The sequence below is a fragment of the Hermetia illucens genome, chromosome 5 (genome assembly GCF_905115235.1).
Source record: "Hermetia illucens chromosome 5, iHerIll2.2.curated.20191125, whole genome shotgun sequence".
NCBI classification, from domain to species: Eukaryota; Metazoa; Arthropoda; class Insecta; order Diptera; family Stratiomyidae; genus Hermetia; species Hermetia illucens.
This window is the reverse complement of record NC_051853.1, coordinates 55,984,499-56,009,382: the sequence shown is the minus strand read 5'-3', so window position 1 is coordinate 56,009,382 and position 24,884 is coordinate 55,984,499. Positions and strand designations below refer to the sequence as shown.

At 41.4% G+C, this 24,884-nt stretch overlaps 1 protein-coding gene across 2 annotated transcripts in view; it reads left to right on the top strand.

The window, feature by feature from the left end:
- The window catches only part of LOC119657870 (sex peptide receptor), a 490,494-nt gene that overhangs the window by 163,228 nt on the left and 302,382 nt on the right, over window positions 1–24,884 (top strand). For both annotated transcript variants that reach the window (XM_038064997.1, XM_038064996.1), the window contains exon 3: window positions 5,013–5,067. The gene's annotated coding sequence lies outside the window, so the exon portion shown is untranslated. The remainder of the gene's footprint in view (window positions 1–5,012; window positions 5,068–24,884) is intronic.

Below are 24,884 nucleotides of genomic sequence, written 5' to 3'. Positions count from 1 at the left end.
AGTGAAAAGGCATGTTCGCAGGAAGTTGAGGTTCACGTACGAGTAGAGTCCCAATTATGTTGTTTGCAATCGGAAACCATTCCTGCAATTGTGGAGCACAATGGCGCAAGACGCTCAGTACTCCTGTTCACGGTAACCCGGAAGAAAAGTATGCAATATGCAAGTAATTGAATTGAATAATCAGGTCAGAAGAGGTAGAACTCGATAATGGCATGCACCGTTTGTTGGAAGTGAAGGTGGAAGCTGTTTTAGTGAAAATTAGCAAACCAATTATCGTTGCATAAATTATTTCTGAGAAATGCAAAATGTACGCTGTTATTTCTTTTGGAAATTATTTGTATTTCCTGTAGAAGGAATCATTAAAAATGCATTATTCGAAACATTCTTAACATAAAAACAGAAAAATTACTACACAGAACATTCCATTGCATAATTTAAGTTTGCTGTTATCCTGTGAAGTGCGTATATGAGAAAATCGTCAGTTGCAGGGACTGATTGAGGCTAGATACGAACTACTTCATTGCACACATCATATTAAATCCGTTTCAGCTGCTTCACTGGCCACACTCAATGAACTCAATGAACTCGATCCAATTTGAAGTACTCTGGTCATAACACAACGAGTGCCCTCCTAATTCACACTTATTGAATGTATTCCGCCTCGGCAACCTTTTGATATGACCCAGTTTTCCTGAGGAAGGATATCTGTTGATCTGGCTGTTGTTGCAATGCTATCATCTTCTATTTTATGGCATAGTTTTGTGTTCCATAAAAAAACGTTAAAATTTCTAGGGAAGGTCAAATTGTATTTATCTCAAATCCAAGAAATGTACAAGTATATTTCCATTGGTATAATATTTGTACAATTCATACCTGGTGAGACCTCAACCTCTACTATATTTTCTGTCACAATATTCAGTACAATTAAGCGGAATTCGGTAGTATCCGCGGATCCGTGTCATCTGTTTTTTAAGGTTTTGTGTGAAACGAAACCTTATTAGATTCGATGTCTATCTGTCCACCTGTCCGTCTGTCACACCCGATTTATTCAGAAATGGTTAAACCAATTGTCGCGAAATTTGGTGAGAACCTGTAATCTGTGAATTCCTTTACATGCGGCAACTGGCGCCAATTTCTGTTAAATTCAAGAGGGGGCTCCCCATACTTGTGAAAGGGAGATGATAATTTATTTTCACAGAATATGGTCATGTGGGGTATCAAATAAAAAGGCTCTATAAGTACTTTTCGAAGCTGGTGATATTTTTGTTTCCGGCTGAAGCACAGGGGAGTGGGGGCTCAAAATGTGTACTTCAAAAAGTATAACAGGCCTCGTTCTCAGAACCTATCCATGATGAAATCTAGGCTATAAAATTCACCCCATTCCGATATCTGTTTTTTCACTTGCAAACCCCTCTTAAGTTCATTCTAGAATTACCAAATGGTTGAAATTTATGTCCATGTTTTTTTATAGTTAACATATAAACAAGTCGCTTTGTGTTTTCCTATGTGAGGAACATAACGCAGTTAATACCCCACACGACCATATTCTGTGAAAAAAAATGTACACCCCCTTTCGCATGAATGGGGAGCCCCTCTTCAAATTTAACACGAAATGGCGCCAGGGACACACAGACCACATGTTCTCACTGAATTTCGCTAGAATCAGTTCAACATGTGACAGACAGACGGACAGGCAGACATTGAATCGATTTTAATAAGGTTTTGTTTGCCGCAAAGGGAGTTGGGGAGAAGTAACTTCTGCACATAAGGGGCTTCAATATTTCGATCGAATGTCAATTATTCCCAATAATCATGATGTCAGTATCTTATCTTCATGGCTTAAGATGCAGTAAATTTCGGCGAAATTGATAAATTCGAACTGCTATAACTTTGAAGTTAATGGCCGGATTCTCATGAAACAGTATTGCGATAGTATCCTCTATGCTGGTGAATTTAAGGGAGTTTTCCGGTCTGAAAGTTGGTAATATGCTATTATTAAGTTTATTTCAGCAGATATCGGAATGAGATATATTTTGAGCCCTAGATTTCATACAAGCACACGGCCCTGAATTTTTCCAGATTGCTGGGTTGGGTAGTTTCCGAAAATGGGTCCTGTCTCATTTTAAATGTCCACATTTTAGCTCCTTAACCGCGCATTTTGCGCGTTCAGACCAATCTTGGCAAGTGAGTTCTCGTTTGTTTCGAAATACGTGACCATACCATTGAAGACGCCCCTCTCGCAGTTTTTCCACGATCGGTGTAACCCCATAACGATCGCGGATATCCTCATTTCGGATGTGATCAAAACGTGTCACACCACTAGTCCAGTGAAACATCTTCATCTCTATTACCGTCGACCAACACTCAGAACCATACAGGGAGGCAAGACGGACGACATTGCGGTAAATTTTTGACTTGAGACGTTCGTTAATAAGTCAATCACAAAGAACACCAGCTGTGAAACGCCACTTGATCCAGGTTGCGTTAATGCCTGAAACAATTTCATAACGCAGTTCTCCATTGGCTGATAGCGTTGATCCGAGGTATCTAAATCACTTAGTTCTAGCGAGATCACTGTCGCTGGCAGTGATTATGCCCACTTCATGGGGATCGGTCGTAAAAATTCAATTTTGTTTAGATTCAATCTGAGACCGTGTTGTATGAGGCGATCATTCCATTTTTGGACAAGTTGCTCGAGACCATTTTTGCTATTAGATGCCAGGAAAATATCATCTGCATAAAGCAGTATGTAGGGCGCTGGACGTTGGATGTCCCATGTGATGGTGTCCATAACAAGAACAAAGAGAATTGGTGAGAGGGCGCTTCCTTGATGAACACCAACAGACGAAGCGCTTTTGATACACCCGACATATTTCGGACTTTGCTTCTCAGATCGTGGTAGAGCAATTGAACACAGCGCACGAGTTCTTCTGGTACTAAGTTTTGTCGTAAAACATACCAGATCTGTTCGTGTGGCACACGGTTAAACGCTTTTTCTAGATCCAGAAATGCGATGCAAAGACGACGATACTTCTCACGGTGTTTCTCCATGAGTATCCACGCATCATCTATTGCGTCCATAGTTCCGCAGTTTTTAACAAATCCGGCTTGATTCGCGGTTATTTCAACGACTTCGCAAATACGGTTGTGAAGAATACGTTCAAAAATCTTCATAGTATGGGAAAGTAACAGGATCGGACGGTAATCTGAACATTCTGTTGGATTACCTTTCCTTTTCCATATTGGAACAGTGGTACTTTCTTGCCAGTCAGATGGTGTTTTTCCTTCCTGAATAACCCGATTAAAGAATTCACTAGGCCACAGTGTTGGCTCCCAGCTCTTCGCTTTTCATAGCTCAGATGCGATGTCATCAGGTCCTGGTGCTTTCCCCGATTTCATTCGTTTCAGCTGCGCTGACAAGTGGAACTGTTCCAGCAATGATTGTGGAAGTGGAGGAAGCAAATTCTTCAGTTGAAATTTGCTCGAAATGTTCTCGCCATCTATCCGTCGCGGCTCAACGGTTGGTGAGCAAAGTACTCTTTTCGTCATTGACTCAACAGAAGTGTTCGATATCCCTTATGCGTTCGTTACGACTTTTGGCAAGTCGATACAAATCTCTCTTGCCATCCCGAGTGTCCAGTTTATCTTAAAGATTTTTGTAATACTTAGTTCTGGTGACAGCGACCGCTTTCTTTGCTTCCCGGTTGGCATTCTTATAAATTTGCCAATTGGCAGGCGTTGTATCGCCGAGAAATTTGTTGTAGAGGCGTTTCTTTTCACGGACCTTCATTTCAACATCATCGTTCCAAAGCCAAATATCTGGGTTGATGTACCGCTTAGCCGGCTTGGTGACCTCGAGGGTTGCAGAGGTCGATTTGCGTTTTACTGTTTCTACTATAAAATGTAGGAAGATGAGACAATCGTTTGATGGACCATGTATTCATAAGTACAAGGCCATGGGTATCCGCAAGATCGATTATACGCTCGCCACGCTCCTTCCACCAAGGCACCTGTTACTGTCTGCCTTTTCACCCACATGACCATTAAGTTCACCGGCAATGATAAGCACGTGATAAGTCCTTTCATCTAGAAGTTCCCAGAAGGCATCTTTCTTGGCATCAGGTCGACCTGTCTGTGGTGCATACGCAGTGAAGAAGTGAATAGTGCCATCAGCTGATATAATGGTGAGCTTCATCAAGCGATCAACAAATGGTTCGACTTCTTTAATGGCATCACGGAAACCCTCTGAGATGGCAATGCCAACACCATATTGAGTGTGTGGGTTACCAAAATAGAAAAGTTTGTAGCCATTTTTACCGCTTTTGCGTTCAATGTCACAACTTTTGGGACCAGATCATCGGGTTTCTTGCAGGGCGCAGATACCAATGCGGCTTTTCCCAAGGGCTCTTGCGAGTTCCTCCGTCTCTCTAGTTAGGGTATCAACGTTTAGCGTGCAGACACGTATTTGTTTTGTTCGTTGTGTTTGGACTAACTTGCTTACGTCCTGACGCTGTCCATGCGTCAAGAACCCTTGCCCATTTCTCGACAGGACCGAGGCCCATCCTGCCGCGCCGACTGAGGTGGACGCCCTAGCATTTCTCCGAGGCTTATGACTCAATCCGATTATCATGTTTGTAACGACATTGTAAGCATTTGCTATATCGGCCTGTCGGGGCACCTATCACTAAGAGAGATCAGGTAGGATTTAGCATAGTGGAATAACTCCAACTATGCTTTATCTATTTCTTTCCCTGATTTCAGCATTTTATTTTTATTTTACGAAGGATAGTGCAGAGTACGTTCTCAAACCCTTCTCCTTTACTTGGGGTTGGGATCAGCATGTTTATAGCATGGCGAAGTTGCAGTTAGAATATTCTAATATTTTCATTCGCTTTTCTCTACTAATGAAAAACTACTGAATTAAGAAAGTTTTTATTTTTACTTTGCTAAATATTGTCATCTGTTCCCACTTACGGACAGTATGTTAAGAGAATTATTTTTCTTCTTTGCAGGACCTTTTGTCGCTTGGGGGTAATAAAAAGTGCTTCCGAGTTGGCAGAGCATAAGGTAAGTTTTCTTGAAAGTAATCCTTTCCGCAGTTCCGCTGTACTTTGCTACCACACCTATTAAGTGAAATATGACTCAATAAAAATGATACATGGAGAAATTGCTGATTCCGCACATCCCGTCGTGAATGTTGACAGAGTGTAACTAATGGCTTTAAGTTTATATATAGTACGATATATAGTTTTGGGTATGGGGATTTATCAGGAACTTCCAACGTTGTCCCCAGTTACATGTACAGCGAGGAAGATATTTAAAATTTCATTACGAATATTCACGGAAACGATACATTTTCAAATAAGAATTCCAGGAAATATAAGAAGTTGGCAATGTGAAATGAATCTGTGGGATTTCAACAATGAGCAATTGAATTTATCCATGAGCATTCACAAAGGTATTCCGGCTAAGCGCCTTTGAATCATTATATACATACATACGCACATAGACTCGCCCTGTTTATTCCTTTGTGTAGCATAAGGCGTCTGCCTTCCAATAATTGTTATTATTTTGAAAATTTTCTAACGAGAAGCCATTTTATTCATCCTCTTTGGCTTTTGAAGAGGCAGCAATTCATGTCCTTCAAGAAATCGTGGGCGCTTCTCATAATCTCTGCATTGAAAAGATTCTTTGTTAACTTCATTCGCAGGAACTCATTTCTGAATAAATCAGGGCGGAGAACGGAAATCCTGGTATTTATGGACTATAATATACGTGCATGACTGTTCATTTTCAAATGTGGTTCCAAAGTTGAATTCATTAGTCTTTCAGAGGTTTATAAAATGGTTCCCCAATTTATGACCATTTGAGGGACATTTGTCTTAGATGTTGATGATTTATTCCAATATTTCAAGTTGACCTAGTTCTCTGAAAACAAAATCAAATATTCCATTAAATTTTGAATCTCATTCATTTACACATTCAAATTAATTTTTTTTTCCTTTAAAATGTCCCCTTATATAAAAAGCAAGAAACTCGGGAAACCACAAGTTGGACGGTTCACGTATGAAAAGATTTGTGTTTTTGTTATGTGTCTAACTTTTTTTTACATACCTGAAAGTTAAAAACAATTCTTCATGTAGTATCTTTCCAAGCTTCAAAATATATGTGCATATTAAGGACATAAATATTGTGCTTATCCTAAACAAACAAACAATGCCCATTATTCCTTACTAGTGCGTACATTTATATGCAGCAGAAAGCATCATATTCATCTAAATATCTCCGCCTTTTTTCGTAAATGTGAATATCACTCACATCGAGAATATGCAAGGTATACAATGGCGGACATAAAAATCTTACTCTTGAAAAAATCTTTGAAATTTCTCGAACAAAGCGTCTTTACAAACAAAACCTTACTGAAATCGGTTTAATGTCTGTCTGTCTGTCTGTTTTTTGGGAACGCTAGAGTGTGGGATTTTTACCCATTAAAACTACCCCCGACTCTCCCCTTACCACGTGGAACCACCTTGAGGTATTACATCCCGGGCCGGAGTTAGCTTACTTTAGCTAGGTCTCCTTCCGTCTACCCGCGGGGTTCGTAACCGCGCCTTCCTCACTCCTTCTGCTTTTTGCAGTTTATCCTGGATTACTGCGATCATGGTATTGATCGCATCCCAATCTTCCTGACAAGCTACCATTCTCCGGACAAAACTTTCCAGTGGTAACACTTCACCTAGAATTTCTTCTAGGTTCCTTCTTCCTTCCAAGAACCTAGGACACTGGAAGAATACGTGCGCTGGGTCCTCTGGGATCTCGTCGCGAGTGACAATTAGGCGAGGTGTACAATGTAAACTTGTATTGACGGTATCCTCCATGGGCGGTGAGAAACTGGGTGAGATTATAATTGATCTCCCCATGCTTTCTCTCCAGCCACTTCCCGATGGAAGGTATCAACTTGTAAGTCCAACGACCCTTTTCTGACTGGTCCCATCGTTGTTGTCATCTGCTTATGGATCTCTCCCTTTCGGCTTTTTTCACCTGCGATAAGGGAGAGATGGACCTGGTTATAAATGTTCATCATGTTAGTTGACAGGATGTCAATTGGCATCATTTCCGAGATGACGAACGCTACATCGTCTGAGACGGCCCTGAAGGCAGAACACGGCCTTAAGGATATTTTTCTTAAACCGTACTCAGTTTATTTGTATTGCCTAAAGCGCTTTTCCCCAAACTGGGACCGCATACAGCATGATAGAACTCACCATCCTGGCTATGAGGAGTCTGCAAGTATGCCGCAGTCCTCCTACGTTCGGCATCATCCTTGCGAGAGCCATACTCGTGGTGGATGCTCTTTTACAAGTATGCTTAAAATTGAGTCCTCCGTATAATATCACCCCCAAGTATTTGATGGCCGGCTTGGAAGTGATGATACGATTCCCGATTCTAATGCAGGCGTAATTTATTTTGCGGCGCTTAGTAATGAGGACCGCTTCTGTCTTTTCCTCGGCGAGTGCCACTCCAGCATAACCAGTGCTATATCATCGGCGTAACCCACCACCGTGGCCTCCTCCAAAACCGGAAGGTTAAGTACATCGTTATACATGATGTTCCACAGTAGTGGGCATAGTACAGAACCTTGTGGGACACCCGCGGAGACAACGTACTCCTTGGGTCCATCATCGATATCATACCAGAGTGTCCGCCCTTGCAAGTAGCTACCTATAATAGCGGCGAGGTAGGTGGGAACACCAATCGTCGCCAGAGACTTTCGTATAAGGTTCCAATTAGCCAAGTTGAATGCATTGCTCACATCTAGGTATTTGCTGGTACAACCCCTTCCGTGAATTGCATTTTCAGCCAAGCCAGTAACCATTTTGATGGCATAAATGGTTGATCTGGTGGTCAAAGGGTAGTATAGGTCCCAGGGCGAAATGTGGATTGGTACCCACGATGGAGCATAAAACCTGGGAAATGCCTGGTGAACCAACACCAACAGTTCTACTACCAAACCCTCTCTCCACCTCCACATAGTGACCGCTGGGAGCTCTTTCATAACCGAAAAGCTGCAGACGGAGAAAGATGAAGGCGGATCTCCCGCGCCTAAAAACGGGACAAATTGTACAAACTGGTCCTCCAAGTTGGGGGTTGGGTAGGGCTGACAACCCTACACGGAAAACCACGGATAGGATGAATCTTACAACAACGAACCCGGCAACGACAACGGACTAACGATTTGCGCATTTTCTCATGGAACGTGCGCTCCCTTTACAGAAATAAAGCTGATGAGCAGTTAGCTGATAGCCTGTCCCAATATAGGGCTGATATAACAACGTTACAAGAGATGTGATGGACAGGGACCGGTTTCCTGGAGAAGAGCCGTTGCACCATATAGTATAGCGGTCATCCATGATGATAATGATGATACTGCCTATCTGAAAGGCCCCCTTGACTCTCGACGACTGGGAGTAATCTATTATAAATAACCCGCTCCAGTATTTTCCCCATAGTGTCTCCCTCCTCCCGCCTTGGAGGTTTGCCAGTTTTAGGCAACAGCGCCAGCTTCTGCCGCTTCTATGGTGTCCGAAAGTTTGAGGACCTTATTTGGTATGCCGTCAAGACCCGGGGCTTTGCTGTCGTCTATTCGACTGCAGTTCCCCTTTCTGTCTGTCTGCCTATCTGTCTGTCTGTTTGTCACACCGACTTTTCCCAGAAACGACCATACCGATTGACATAAAATGTGATGAGAAGGTGGGAACTATGAACGCCCAGACATGCAGTGAGTTGTATCCTTCTACGTTGACGTTAACGGGGGGTCCCTATACTTGCAAAAGGTGGGTGTAAAATTTTTTTTACCGAATGTAGCCAGGTTGGGTATTCGGTCTTGATTAGCACCTGTCTTGATTTTGAGGTTTGTTAGAAAGGCGGGCAGTGGGAGGGTTGGAAAGTGCTGATTTCTTTAACGGAACCTTTCTCAGAAACTAACCAACCGAAAAATCTGAAAAAAATCATGAAGCTGCCTCTGTATGGTGTCCAGGCTTCAAAATACTCTCCACATGGATAAATGCTCAAATTAAGTTAATAATAGCATACTTCAATATTTGTGGGGAAATTGTGAAGTTTATGCCAGAGTTATAAACTATTCTGATGTTCAGACAAGCTTGCTGCTTTCGACGATGAGTAGGATTCTATTGTGGATGACTCTCTTCATCATCTCCCCCCTTTTGTATTCAACAGGCGGATAGGGCAATATGGTGCTGCATCCCGAGGTATCTTGTTGGGTTTAGAAAGCGATACCAACTTTTGCTTTTTCCACTGAGCAGGGAATATTCGTTTCAGTTCAGTTCGAGCCTAAGTTTCACTGCAGCTTCAGAGTTTCATTGGGGATGCCATCCAAATCTCAGACCTTTTTGCCATCTATTATAACATATATTTCCTCGCAGCTTCGCGCTTTCTGTTAGTATTATGCACTCGTTGTACAGGAGCGCCGTTTGGATTCCATTTTTTTTCGTAATGAGGCAAGGCAACTGAGTAACCTTCACAGCTTTTTCATTATCACCTTGTAGGCTCCAACCCGAGGGCTTGAATCGGCATGTTCCCACGACTGTTTGAAGCAGTTCTTTTTACTCCTCCGACTTGGTTCGTAAACTTGAGATTTTGTTGGGGTCAGATTGCGTACTGGCAGGCATACTGTCATCCGTCGGGTAATTTTGGTGACTTTTTCTCTTGCCATACCGTTCAAGGATATGTCGCGCTTGTGTATCGTAGAAAACGTGTACCCCTCAAAATAAGCACGACTCGACTGCGGTTACTAGTCTTGTCACCTGTCTTTTGAGAATTTTATTATTTTTATTTATCCATAAAATTAACCTACTGATATTAAACGTGATTCTACTGTCCTCAATTCTTTTTATTTTAACCTCAATTCTTTTTATTTTTAAAAGTGACGTTTTCGCAGAAAGCATTTTTTTTCATGTTGAAGATAATTTCACAATGGAACTCGCAATATGACTTTAAGGTGGGTTAGACTTCTCCTCCATATGTTTATACCATTGGTATTTTATCTACTTATAAATCGGTAGAGCCTTCTAGAGCAGGTCGAAGCAAATGGAGTACGCTAAAGATTTATACAAACAGATTCTTGGCGACTCTGTAGCGAAGAGAGTCTGAGAACGCTCTAATGATTTCGTGCGTGAATATCACCCACGACAAAGCCTATTACTATTCTTCTTACATTGACAATCCAGACATTTGTTCTTCTGCATGGCTTATATCTGCATGCTATGTAATATATATTTCGCTGGAAATTCTTTCCACGAACTAAGTTAGAATATTGTGTAACTTACCATTTTAATATCCCACGTTGGGCGCCATTTTCAATGCTTTTGATAATTGAAACGCAATGGTTAAAAATCAGCACGTTTTTGGTTTGATTGATAGCAACTGGATTCCTGGACGTGGGAAGAGCGCCCTCAAGATATATTAGGAATTACCTGAGACAAAACATGGAATAAATCAAACGTTATTTCACTTTGCAGGAACACCTCTGCGCATAATTGTAATAACGCCTCAGGTAAGGAAAATCGCCAACAGAGTTAGTTTTGTGACTGTCTTTCAACATGCCTCAAATTATACAGTATGTAGTGTTAGCTTAATGAAGCATAGCATAATGAATAAAATGTTTCCATCGTATATATATTAGAGTCTTGCCTTCTAATCTTGACCAGCCCCGTTAATTAGTAATTATTGGTACCGCAAATGTGGAGGCACTTCTCTTGGCTAACTTGTCTTTAATTTACTACCCTAAATTCTGCACTGGATATATATTCTGTACGTGACAGGTGTATACACATGCATAATTACCAACAGAAGTCAGACCCAAATAGGTCAGTACCATGCCCTTTTCTACTCGATTTCAGTCTTGGTCATAGTAACAATTCATATATAATAGGTAATACACCTACTTGTTTTCTATCCTGCCAGCATACAGATTGCCTTTTAGGGTCCATTTTCAACCTACCCGTCGACGAAATTCCACTTCATTATCACGATGACTATTACCGCAAAAATCAGCAGTAATAAAATATCTTTGCGCTATCATATGATGTGCATGTATCAGGGACAAAATAAAATTTAGATGAACTAAATTATTGCCAGAATATGAGAAGTACATGAAAATTTATGGATACAAACCTTATCCATGTAGTCCACGTACTAAAATGCATATGCATAACTCTACGTATTGAGCAAACATTCATAGTTCGTTGGAGAAAAAGTTCGTTCCATTCGACAGAGAAACTATAATGGATACACATAAAACTACTGAACCATAAATTGAACAACTTCATTCGGATCGATAAATCGAGAGTTTATATGTTTCTTCTTGTGCAGAGTAACGCTACAGGTAATGGCGAAACTACTGCCATATTTCTCGCTTGAATGGATATTCATGGATCCTTTAATAAATCCTACATTGTACGTAGAGCAAAGGACTTTGTGCTGTTGCTATGTTGAGAACATTTTTTTTTTTAAAAATGGCGAATAATGGATAAATAACACAGAAACTGAACATGAGTTTGGTTCGAAATAAAATTTCTAAAAATTCAGATGTAGGTATGCTACAGGAAATGATGAGTGTCCACTTTCCAGATTATGAAAAGAGAAATCTGTGCTAGTAGCTATCACTGGAGTCTTCTTAGATGTGAGCGCATTAGATAGACAAGGAGAGTAAGGTGGGTTACCAGATGGTATCTCACTATTGGGAGGAAACTAAAGACGGATTGAATTGGGGCAGAGCTTTCTGTGAATGTAAAAGAATACATGAACCCTATACTATAATATTAAGAGAGCAAACCTCCTAGAATAAAAATCGAAAATAACTAAATTTGTAAATTATGAAACAAATCCAATATCTAAGTTGAGCCAACACAATTAAAGCAGAACATCGGAAGTAAGGAACCCTATAATATCATAAAGTCTGGATTCTCTTGGAATTTTGATTGAGCAAACCCTTAAATGACTCGGGTTTAGCAAATGATTCATCGTATCGCCAAGAGCAGTAGTTCGGGGGATCCCAAGAGGGAAATGAGCGACATCAGATTCGGTGTCGCGGTCGAAGGAAACAACGCTACCCAGATATTCAAATTTTCCACGCCTTCAGTGTTCTGCCCATTAATGCAAATAGAAATATTGCGACGACCAGCAAGATTGAAAGCCTGGGTGTTGTTGGCGTTTAACCTCAATTCGACTTTGCTTGCCTCCTTCTCCAAGTGCAGAGTCATTTGGCCACGGTTCATGCCTTGGTGCGAGAGTACGCAGTGTTGCAGAGTATATATTCTCTATCTAAAGGTGCATGAACAGCTTCATCCATGAGGAGAAGAAAAAATTTCGCCGGCAAGATGCAAACCTGATGAACGCCGCTTTGAACATCTAATTCTTCTAAGATGGAGCACATGGCTTTTTGCGCCACCAATGTCGCTTTAACAAAAACTACTAGTTTCTCCAGAAAGTTTGCTTCGTACCAAAAATATAGGATTGTCGTTATCAGTTGAATGTGTCGAATAAACTTACACATGCGGCTTTTGCTAAGATGCGCTTCAACTTGCTTGTGGCATTTCCCCATAGCTTGCACTCCCCCTCAACTGTTTTAGATTCCATGGCATTGCATAGATAGCACAACTTCAGAATTATCTGCAGCGTGTTGATGTGGGCAATACAGGAGGACTTACTTGGAAAACCAGTCAGCGCCCAGCCGATCAAAATTTTGAGGAATTTTTTGATGCATTCCGCGATTATTTCGACTATTCACTTCCCGACAACAAAAATGACACACATACACTGCTGTTGTCGTATTTGGAGGGCATTCTTTTATGGAATCTTAATGATCAAGCTTCCTCCAATTCCTCACGCATTTACGGATGAGTAGAACTTGCACGGAGAAATTCTGCAGGCTTTGCTCCGTTTGAGTACATTCGCATGTTACAGTTACACAAGAGGTCTTTACACCATTTAAGTTGCATAAAACTGCAGCCTTCAGTTACCGTCCCTCACATTACCATCGAAAGGTTTATGATCACTTGCAAGTTCTTTCGTAATGTGGAATACGGTAGTGAAGTCATTGCTATTTGTGGAGGTTTTGCTTCCCTCTATAACCCAATGGTGCAATACTTTTTTTCCTTTTTCATAGTAACGAAGCCCAAGGGCATCATGCTCACCCCCACTTGCGGCTCTAAATAGAGCTTTTAGCTCCTTACGCTCATTAATCCGGCTCCAAGTTTTCGGACTTAACCAGATGTTCTAAAGTTCTTTTGGGACGTGGCCGACAACTTCATCTGCACCAAAGACAAAGGCTCTATTTGCGTATTCCCGAATATAATAGACAAAAGATTGTTTCTGACTCTGATAAATCAAGGTCCCGTCGCTGAGAACGTTGCTCATATCAACATCTGAGTCTTTCGTCTTGTTAGGTATGTAACCTTTTGTTCCCAGTTTGTTCTAGTTTGTTACGTCCAGAATATGATGATGGTTGACTTCTACCTTTCCTGGTTTGAAGTCAACGTTCAATATCGTTTTCAAATTGCCGGAACACTTGATATCGCCATTTATTTTACAGGTTCGGGTACTAGTTTCCTTTTGGTGTCAGACTAGCAAGGTATTATGTAGTCACACTGATTTGCTGGTCGCGATGCGGTGGGTGAATGCCCCGAAACCTAGTTAGGACGATCAGACCCGAGTCTGCACGGGACTTATCTGAAGTGGCTCCGGCCACGAAGACTCAACAGAGTTTATCGACTACCATGGGAACCGGGGTAGCCCTTCGAAGGCATATGTTTCAGGAGAATTCCGCTTAAAATCTGATGTGCATTGTGACTTAGTAATTGAAGAACGTTGCACACATTCGTGGAAGCTCTCGTTTACTCTTTTCTTCATATCCCCTCAAAAGTTAGATGAATGTCTTAACTGTTTGTTACATAACCAAACTCGTTCCGTAACAAAGCCTACTCTATGCTTTGGCCCGACATTCAAAATTCACACAAAGATTGGTTAATCCTCGTAGAACCTTTTTTCGTAAACGACATCTTGAATATCATTGGAGCTATATATTTCCACAATTTCTCGAAAGTTTTCCAACCATAGACCTACGTTTTGATTTGTGATACTACTAAGTGTTTCAAGCGGTTCCACCATGATGCGAAATGTGAAAATTGTCTGATTTGAAGCATTACTCTGCGTTCCTAAGGTTCCTAAGGTACGACTCGTTCATAGTCCTCTATCTTGGACATTGTCGCCGCTCATAATTTTTAATGTAACTTTTTATTGCCACTACTTGATAATTATATTTCCTGAAGATTTTCCTTCATTTCAAACATTGTTAATTAATGGATATCAGTTTTGGCACCGCCACACAACATTACGTTTCTCAATCGGTCATAGAACATCTACTTCAGTTTGTCTCAAACATCATCACCAGCAACGGCGCAACGAACTGTATCTGTTTTGTGCCTGCCTCAATAAGGAATTCCAGACATCCCGGTTTTGCGCCTAAGTCCACCAATTCGATAGCCCTAAATGCAATGCTATTGCTCCTTCTGAGGCAGGGTTTGCCCCCTCTTCTTCTTTTTCTACCATATATATTGCCCGTATAGACTTTTCGGGCTGGATTATCTCCACCCATACGGATTAAATGACGCAATCTATTCAACCGCATTTTATCCACAGCCAGATAGTAGTAGTATCGCTTATATATGGTAGTATAGCGATTTTGTCGTTATATTGGCTATGGAATCGTTCATCCTCTTGCAGGTGGCCAAAAGTTCTTCGCAGGATTCTTTTCTCGAATAAGCCGAAGAATTCGAAATTTTTCTTGCTAACTAACTAAAGCTTCGGAGGAATACATGTGGGCTGACAAGCGACAAGTCTTGTACAGTAAAAACTTTGACGCTATAGTGAAACGTTCTGACCGGAATAGTGTTTGTAAGCTGAAGTAGGTTCTGCTGCCAACAACTGTACTAGATAAAAGAAATTATGAACGGTCTCAAAGTTGTAGTCTCTTCTTGTTTTCGTTTGACCAGCGCTATTTGATGCTATTTCGTCTTGCCTTCATGATTGTGCAGCCCAAGATCTCGCACCATCTGCTTGATCTGGATGAAGGCAACTCGTCACTATTTGCCTCCAAAAGCTATTATATTTCTAAAATAAGACCATCCGTCCTGACAGTTGATGCACATCGCTGTCTTTAAGACATATTCGAACGCAAAAAATTGTTTACTCTACTTTCTGCTAAAAATCCGTAATCAACGACCCTTGATCCACGATTCTGGTTGGGCTCTCATTTGTATGGTTGATCCCCTTACCTCTCTTGTAGTCCAAGGAGTCCTCTTTCTGAGTTAAACAACCAAATTTAAAACAAGTCGGGAAACCGAAAGCTTGACGCTTCAGATATAAAGGGTTTTGTGTTTCTTTGTGAGGAGCATAACGCAATTATCCATTGGCTGATAGCATTGATTCGAGATATTTAAATCACTCAGTTCTGTTAGCGGTCGTCGTCCTGTCACCCTCCGTGGTTCTGAGTGCTGGTCGACAATAAAAGGCAATGAACGGCGTCTTGTTGTAATGGAGATGAAGATGTTGCATTGGACTAGTGGCGTGATCCATTTTGATCATCCGAAATGACGTTATCTGCGATCGATATGAGGTTGAATCGATCGTGGAAAAACTGAAAGAAGAGGCGTCTTCAATGGTATGGTCACGTAATTCTCGCTAACGAGAATTCACTTACCAAGATTGGTCTGAACATCGAAGTCGATGGTAAACGATCAAAAGGTCGACCGAAACAACGGTGAGTTGATATGCTAGATTTGATAAAACAAAATGGCGAAATCGATCACGGTTAGCCGACCCCGCTTGTGAACGGGGCAAAGGCTGAAGAAAAAGAAGAAGATGTGAGGAGCGATGAGTGCCTGACAGTTCCATGTCGCACAGTTAAAAATTCGATTGGGCTCTATTTTTTAGAAACCCATTTAAATAATTCATTTGATGGAAATGTATGTATTGTAATCGTCAACCTCATACGCTTCACACTCAGAATTTAATATTTTTAGCAAATGTGAAAAACTTAACCTTAAAGAGGGGCTGGGGAGGACTAGATTCTTCATGGATGAAATTTCAATATTTCACCTGAATGTCGATAATTCTTGTTAATTATAACATCAGCGTGTTATTTTTATGGCTTAGGATGCTGTTAATTACCACGAAATTGATAAGTTTGAACTGCTATAACTTTGATACTAATAGTTGGATTTTCATGAAACTTGGCAAGCGTATACCTGATACTGTCCTCTATGCTGGTGCAAAATCTACTAGGAAAAACTTAAGGGGAGTTTCTCAGTCAATTTCTAAAAACTGGTAATATACTATTAGTAAGTTTATTTAAGATATCGGAGTGGGACATCCTTCGAGGCTTAAATTTCACATAAGTGTTTTACACAAAACCTTAAAAAGGGCTGGGGAGAAGTAGATTCTTCTTAAATGTGACTTTCATATTTCACGCGAATGTCGATTATTCTCTTTAATTATGACGTCAGCATCTTATTTGCATGACATGAGGTGCAGTAAATTTACGCGAAATTGCTAAGTTTCAACTGCTATAACTTTGGCATGAATGGTCAAATTTTCAATTTGGTAGGTTTATGCAAAATATTGTCCTCTATGCTGACGTGAAATGGTAGTCCTAGGATGAATTTATGGGGGCTTTTCAGAAAATTTCTAAAAGTTGGTAATATACTATTAGTAAGTTTATTTGAGCAGATATCTGAATGGGAGATATTTTGCAGCCTAAATTTCATCTAACCGATTTCGGATTTTTGGGTTGGGTAGTTTCCGAAAATGAGTTCTGTCTCATTTTAAGTGTGTACATTTTGACTCCTTGTTCGCGCACTTTGTAATTCACGACTTAACTAATATCAGTTGCCGAAAGTACTCATCGAGGCCCCACATGACTATATTCGATGAAGAAAATTTTTACATCCGCTCTTTATATGTATTTAAATTGCACAAAAATTTAAGTCACTCACTATATGCGTGGCATTTCATAGTTTCCATATGTCCAAATTTCGTTCGGATCGGTTTAGTCGTTTTGGAGAAAAGTGCGTGTGATAGACAGACAAAGAATCGATTTTTTTTTGTTATTGACAAAAACTTAAAAAAAGTTGATTTGGGTGGGGAAGAAAATTCATTTCGGCGTAGTTTCACTTTAATCTAATTCGCACTTATATATAAATGAAGCGATTACCACCTGTTGCCACTTTCGGTCACCCCGCTCCTAGGCCAGAGGTGAGGCAGCGCCTAAGCAGTTGACTCTGCCCTGGACGAAACCGACAGTCAACCTTTTTTTCGCTATTGTTGTATCGTGTAAGGCAATGATATTTTTCCCATTATCCACAGCGATGAAGGTACTTTCGAGTGAGATGTTATATGAATAGCGTACGTGGAGACGAGAATTAGCCACGCCTTCAGCCTATGTATGCCAGCTGTCACTCGGTTTTTGGGTACTGGGCCCTGTGTTGGTAAGCTTTTTGTAGATTATATAACTCAAGTATGTTTCAATACGTTTTGTGGCGATACTTGTAAGCACAATTGTGTTGGAGTCTATCCGAACAGGCCGGACACCATTTTCAAATGTTTGTAGTTAGGTTATGTGGTCTATATTGCGTTTCTCGTCCGTCACCCGGTACCGAGAAAACCCCAAGAGGGAAGGACTTTAACGAAATTTAAGGCAGAGGATGTTATTTTTTCATAACTGTTTAGGTTAGATTGAGTATTTAAAGTACGTGTTTATCAACAATACTTTTACTGAGATTTCTTTAAACTGTTCGTTAAAACTATTGCAACGCCGATATACTGAAAACTACCAGCTTCAGTAAGCAATATTTGAAATATATTCCTCTAGTCGTTAGTATATGCACTGATGTCCTACTGATGACTACGTCCGAAGGGCTCATAGAGCACCGAATCGGTCTAACGGCGGTGAGGGTTGCATCGCAACTGGTTACAAATGGATGGATTACAAATTCAAAACCTCAATAATTCATTCCTACATTAACCTATTTCGTAGTTGCCCAAAAGAGAAGAATAGTGGCTTTCAATTTTGTTAAGTGCTCCATCTAAATACTAATCATCTATGGCAATACTTAACCACGAATTAGAGGATCACCGATTCCCCGCTGGAGTAAATTTTCAGTTAACGAAATTGATAGGTGGTAATGTATGTATTGATGTGGTTGTGCGGTATTTAATAAGCGATTACGTGATGTGTCAACGTGATCAGCTTAAAAAATTTACCTTTTCTGATATGTCTTCTGGAAATACTAGATTGTTCAGTTCTGAAAACAAGGTCCGTTTTATTTTAAGTTGAAAACGTTTTAAGCTCTAATTTCCCGATATTCCAACTGGCGTCCTGACCTACGCCATCGCTCCATCTTAGGCAGGGTCTGCCTCGTCTTCTTTTTCTACCATGTGTAGGCTACGGAACCGTCCATCCTCATGTGGGGGGCCAAAAATTCTTCGGAGGATTCTTCTCTCGAACGCGGCCAAGAGTTCGCAATTTTTCTTGCTAAGAACCCAAGTTTCCGAGGAATACATGGGGACTGACAAGATCATAGTCATAGTACAGTAAGAGCTTTGACCTTATGGTGAGACGTTTCGAGCGGAACAGTTTTTGTAAGCTGAAATAGGCTGACAACAACCGTTTCATCATCGAAGATGTTACCGTTTGTGATTTTCGACCCTAGATAGGAGAAATTGTCAACGGTCTCAAAGTTGTAGTCTCCTATCTTTATTCTTCCCGTTTGACCAGTGCGGTTTGATGTTGTTGGTTGGTTAGTTTTCGGTGCTGACGTTGCCACCATATATTTTGTCTTGCCTTCATTGATCTTCAGCACAAGATCTTGACGTCTTCACTCCCTGTCATTCCCCAACTCAACCTTTCCTTCCTGTCTGTTGCGACTGTTAACACCAGAAAATAATAGTTTATCTTCTCGGTTAGCCGAACGAGATGTCCTTAGCGACTCGAATCCATCAGTCACCAGCCATTATGGTTAACGGTCTCTGAACACAAGTGTTTACCTGCACATTGGCTTAAGCCAATGAATTTAGGATTCTTCAATGTTGAGAAAAAGTTAAAGGAGTTAGAAGTCTCAGAACTATGACAATTATGGAGGAATCTGTAAACAATTAAGCGAACTTTTCAGGCCGGTACCCGAGCAGGCATTGGAAAGGTGGAGATGATTGAAGAGTCGTGAAAGCTGATTATCTGATTATCAGCATATATACTATGCTGAATCATTATTCCTCTTCTGGCCCTGTACCCCAAACCGGTCCAATATTAATTTTTTAGAAGTTTGTTCTCATTGCCGTTCGTACCTTACGTTTTGGTTGAGTGATCCAATGCTGACAGAACCAGATGCGTATATTCATAATAAACGAAGGATTAGCTAATGTTCTCGTATTGAATCACATTAAAGTTATTATCTTCTACCGAAGAACTCCCAATTTCGATATTGACTTCTGAATTGGATTTAAGCAAAAAATTGATTAAGAAAAGTTTGCATCAACCGTAACGAAACTGCTCGCGCTCCTTTCTTTCCAAGGTGCATATAAATTTTCGCATTTTCATCCCGAGTTAACACAAACTGATCCAATTTATTCTTCATCTGCAAATAATCGATTCAGGAAAATCTGCATAAACGTTTAAAATTAATTAAAATAAACCTCATCTTGCCTGACATTGCCGCATTATTCTGAGCATTTCCATTATAAAAAGTTCCTCCGAAATGCGTGTAATTTTAATCCCTGTTTTGCTGACTGGCCGCAACGAGCTTACTGCACTGATACATAATGACTATTAAATTTCACTTAAGGGAGGCACGTCATATTTTTACATTTCCCGCGGAAATCGAACGAAATGAGCAATAAAAGGATTGAAGTTGGAGAGGGGCATTGAATTGCAGCCAATTTTGACATTCAACAATATGCAAAAAGGGTGAGTTTAATGCGGTAATTTTTGGTGTTTTATCGTTGCGGCTGGGTCATTTTTACTGACAGAGTTGAGAAGAAATATTATCTTTCTTTGAATTGTTATCAATTTTTCCATTAATCATCTTCACATCACATATACATACATTCCTTTATACCAACGTTCGAGTGGAGATTTAATTCGCTCAAAGGATTACTACCAAATACATAATAAGCCATACATACATAGTAATTGAGTTGATTCTTTCCAGATTGACCTGTCCTTTAATGTAAAGTTAGATGGCATTCGTTAGCAATACTTTCTCATCTCCATTAGGCATTAGTGCAACAGGTGTTGTTCCTGTCATGCAGTTATAGAAAATGGTTATGCAATAAAACCTCACTGGCCCCGCGGGACAGTAAAAAGGATTGCCTTACGAGGCTACATCAGTTCTAAAGGGGTTAGGCCGCTGTAGAAATTTAAAAAGGTTGATGGTTTTTTTTATTACCATCTCCTGACATTCTCTCCATAAGTCTGCAAAGGACTTTCGACCCACCAGCCTCACCTCTTTCGTGCAGAAGATCCTAGAGCGCATCCTGGATATCCATTTAAGGGCGACTATGGTGAGAACGCCCTTCTCTAAGTGCCAGAACGCCTACCTCAAAGGAAAATCCACGGAAACCGCTCCCCACGAGGTAATTGGCACGATTGAACGGTCACTGCAATACAAGCAGTAAACCCTAGCTGCCGTCTTGGATATAAAGGAAGCTTTCAACAACGTTAGCCATCAAGGAAGCCTTGAGCAGTTTTGAATTGGAGGGGTATCTTACGCATTGAATTATATGTATACTAAGTACCAAGATAATCCGGTCGTATCTGGGAGGGAACCACTTGACTAGACATGAAGAGAGAGTGGAGTATACCGACGACTTGGTGATATTAGTATCAGGGATATTTCTGTCTATTATGAGCGACATCATCAAAACGAGCGGTGCGAAAGGTGTGCCTGTGGGCCGCAAGATGCGGGCTCGGCATAAACCCAACCAAAACGGAACTGATGCTATTCACCACCAAGCCAAAGATTGGTTCTTTCCTCCAATGTAAAGTATCTGGGTGTAATCCTGCATCCAAAACTAAATTGGAGATTGAACATAGAACTGATGGTTAAGAGGGCCTGAAAAGAAATGGGGTCTCCGGCCAAGGATGGTTGTCTGGATGTACACCGCTGTGGTGCGTCCAATCCTAACGTACGATTCTATTGTATGGTAGATGCCCTCAATGTACTCTTACATCTCCTTTCCCCTAGTCCTCCACATTAAATACTTTGTAGCCTGCAGCTCCGTCAGGCTACGTGAGTCCGGGTGCTTAGCGGCGAAGTCCTACGGCCACAGTAACATCCTAGACGAAGTACAGTGAAGTCCTCGGTGTTTAACATAGGTACCTGTCTTGAGGCTTAATCCTACGGTCCTCTTAAGACACGGATTGATTTTGTGACCACAATCAGAGCCCCGCTGAGACAAGCGCAACGGTACCAGTCTATACCAAGTGCAAGGCTTAGCATTCATACTGGTGGATATCAAGAATTACCTAAATCTCTACCGAACTATGGAGTACGGCACCCGTGTTGATACGTAACACCACGTCGAGGCCCGAAGGTCTCTCCTCGCTTGAGCACAACCACAGCTCCCATGAAACTCCCACAAGGGGGCCAACCGCAACCAACCGAGCTGTACTCAGATACGACAGAAATTCTCCTGAAGTATAAGAGTCCACCTCGGTTCCCATCGTACCAGTATACCCCTGGTAAGGTTTCGTGACCGTAGCCACTTCAGATGAGTCCCCGTACAGACTCGGGTCTGATCGCCCTTGCTAGGCCTTGGAGCATTCGCCTACTGCATCGCGGCCGGCAAGTCAATGCGATACAGCGTTATCCGGTGCCACCGCGTGCAGGTTCTCCTCGGCCACTTGGTTTTGGTTCAGCCGACAGGGTTGCTGCCCCGTCTTCCTCCCCGCCACCTCAGAGCACCCCTAGACGAAGTACATCAGGAAATCTGGGAATTCCCCACGGACTACGCCACATGCAAGCTGAAATTCAAGATAAACTTTGCTGTAGACTTTTTAACCACGCCAAAGTGGAAGACCGGCGGCGTATTGGAAGGTTATGACACAGTATTCTTTACCGATGGATCAAAGATGGTCTGTAGAGTCGATGCGGGGGTTTTCTCGAATACACATTTATCCGAGTCATATGGTCTCCCAGGCTTCGCCAGTGTATTTCAAGCGGAAACATGATCCGTGCCCCAAGCGTAACATAGCTATTCTAACCGACAGCCAAGCGGCCATACTCAGCAACGACATCCTTCAGGCTGGTGGGGCAGTGCAGAAATGGTGGCACGCACAAGGTCACTTTCCCCTGGGTTCCCGGGCATGGGAACATAGATGGGAATGAGCGGGCTGACAGACTGCCCTGGCGGGGCTCTACTCTTGACATCCCTTCGGCGGGTATAGTCAGTATTTCGCTGGCGGCTGTCATGGGGGGAGTCTACTCACATTAGTTGGCAGCCGCAGACCTTAGGTGGCGAAGGCTTATCAGCTGTATAACATAGCCCGATCACGAGAACTCCTGTGCCAGATGCATGCAAACAGACAGAGTGCAGACAGACTGTGAATCGATTTTAATAAGATTTTGTTTTACACAATGGAAAGTATTTCGTGGCCTAAATTTCGTATAGGTACACTATTGTGAATATATTCAGATTTTTTGGTTCCTTAGGTTCTGAAAACGAGACCCATTACACTTTTCGGTACCCACATTTTGAGCCCTCAATCCTCTTCAATCAATCGGGTTAGTTTCGAAAAGTACTAATCGAGCCCTTTCATTTGATATCCCTCATGACCATATTCTTTAAAATACAAATAAAATGCGGGTATAAGGAGCTCCTTCTTAAACCCAACACAAAACGCTGCCACTCGTTGGATGTAAAGAGACTCACAAACCACATGTTCCACACCACAGATTTCTTGACTAGTTTTAGTCGTTTTCTAACAAATTGGTTGTAAAAGACAGTCAGACAGACAGTTGGAAGGAAGCAGGACCCCGCAGGTCAAGTGATCAGTTTTATTGTGAATAATGGTAGAAATTCTTTTTCTACAACAAAGAGAACACCTTCCAAAGGATATCCCAAGTATAACAGAAGGGAAGCTTACCATTACCTGTGAAAAACGGCCGGGCTGGACAGAATACCGAACGTGACTTTGAAGGCGGCGGTAAAAGCAAGACCGGAGTGTTTCATTTCCATTTTTAATACCTGTTTGGAAGAGGTCGTCTCCCGACTTAGTGGAAAAAACAGATACTGGTGCTGCTACCAATTAGCGGCTAACCCAGCCCTATTTGTTTGCTGGGGTATGAGAAAATTGTTGATCCGTATTATATGCAGCAGGCTACTTTTACTTGTAGAGGAAGCAGGAGGCATGTTCACACAGCAGTACGGTTTTCGCACTGGCTTGTCAAAGGTGGATGCTATCAACGCACGGATCAATCTGGCAGAAGAAGCAATTGCAGGCGTTACCAAAAAATACCGTGCTATCATCACCCTCGATGTGAGGAATGCTTCCAACTCTGTGCAATGGCAGCAGGTGGATGTGGATGTGTCCACGTATATTCAGTAATCACCAGGAACTGTTTCGTGGATAGAAAGCTCCTCTATGACACCGAGGAAGGCCCAGTTCAATACTTGGTAGCCGGCGGAGTACCTCAAAGATCTTGTGCAGCATATGATTTATTAAAATATTTTCTTAGAGTGCAAAAGAATCCGTGACAATCCCCATTGATGATAATTATTATTGACTAATCAAATAGCTTAATTAAATTTCGCTTATAAATCCTCAAAGGAAAACTACAATTTCTTTTTCCATAATTGAATGCTCCTATTAAGCGCTGTCAAATACACCTCTCCCCATCTGATATATAATAAAAGGATGCATAATGTTGCTCGTTGGTATATGCTTTTTCCGTTCCGACTAATTCTCTTGGGTTTGATTTGTTTTCACCCTTCCAGCTCTATATCGAGGTACTTGCATTTTTTATGACGATTTTCCAATAAATCCAGCCAGTAACAAGCGCCACTTCTCTGTAGATTACAAACGTGTTCAGCACTTCGTATTATTTCAGCGGATTGGCATAATTCCCACTACTCACGTGATTCATGGCTTGTCGTCACCAGTTTCTGTTTTCAAATCACCCTCCATGCCGGTTACGGTAACAAAAACCTGAAGAGTTCTCGATTCAGAAAGTCATAAATATCTGAGAAAATTGATCGAGTGCTTCGATTGCAGTTTTTACTGCACTCATCCCTCAGCGCTTGCAGTATGGAGGCACTATGTAAGTAGTCTGCATTGGGTTACGTCACGCATCCTTGAAGACAATTGTCTGAAGGATGTTTGTGACATCTACACTCCCCAAATTATCAGTTGCCAAGTTTATGGGTTCGACGAACTAAGACAAAAGCGCTTTCCAAAGATTGAAAATAGGACATTTTGTCGATGAGATTGCGTCTCATTGAAATTGATGAATGCACCTCGCATTGAGTAATTCGCATGGGAGGAGACATTTGAATAAGGATGAGTGCAATGTAGCGTTGAACGAGCTATAAGGAATAATTTGAATGGATGGAAAATAAGAGATTTGGAGCAGCTCAGTCTGATTGTTTATTGAGGAAATTTTATGGGAAAGCAGCATACTTGCGAGTTTTATGAGCAGCGCTTGAAATAAGTCCACTTGGTACCAGCAGTTTATGTAGTTCGAAGTGTATTTGATGGGGAATATCTCTTCGAGGAGATTGGGAAGTTTTGATGATTACATTTACATTGCAAG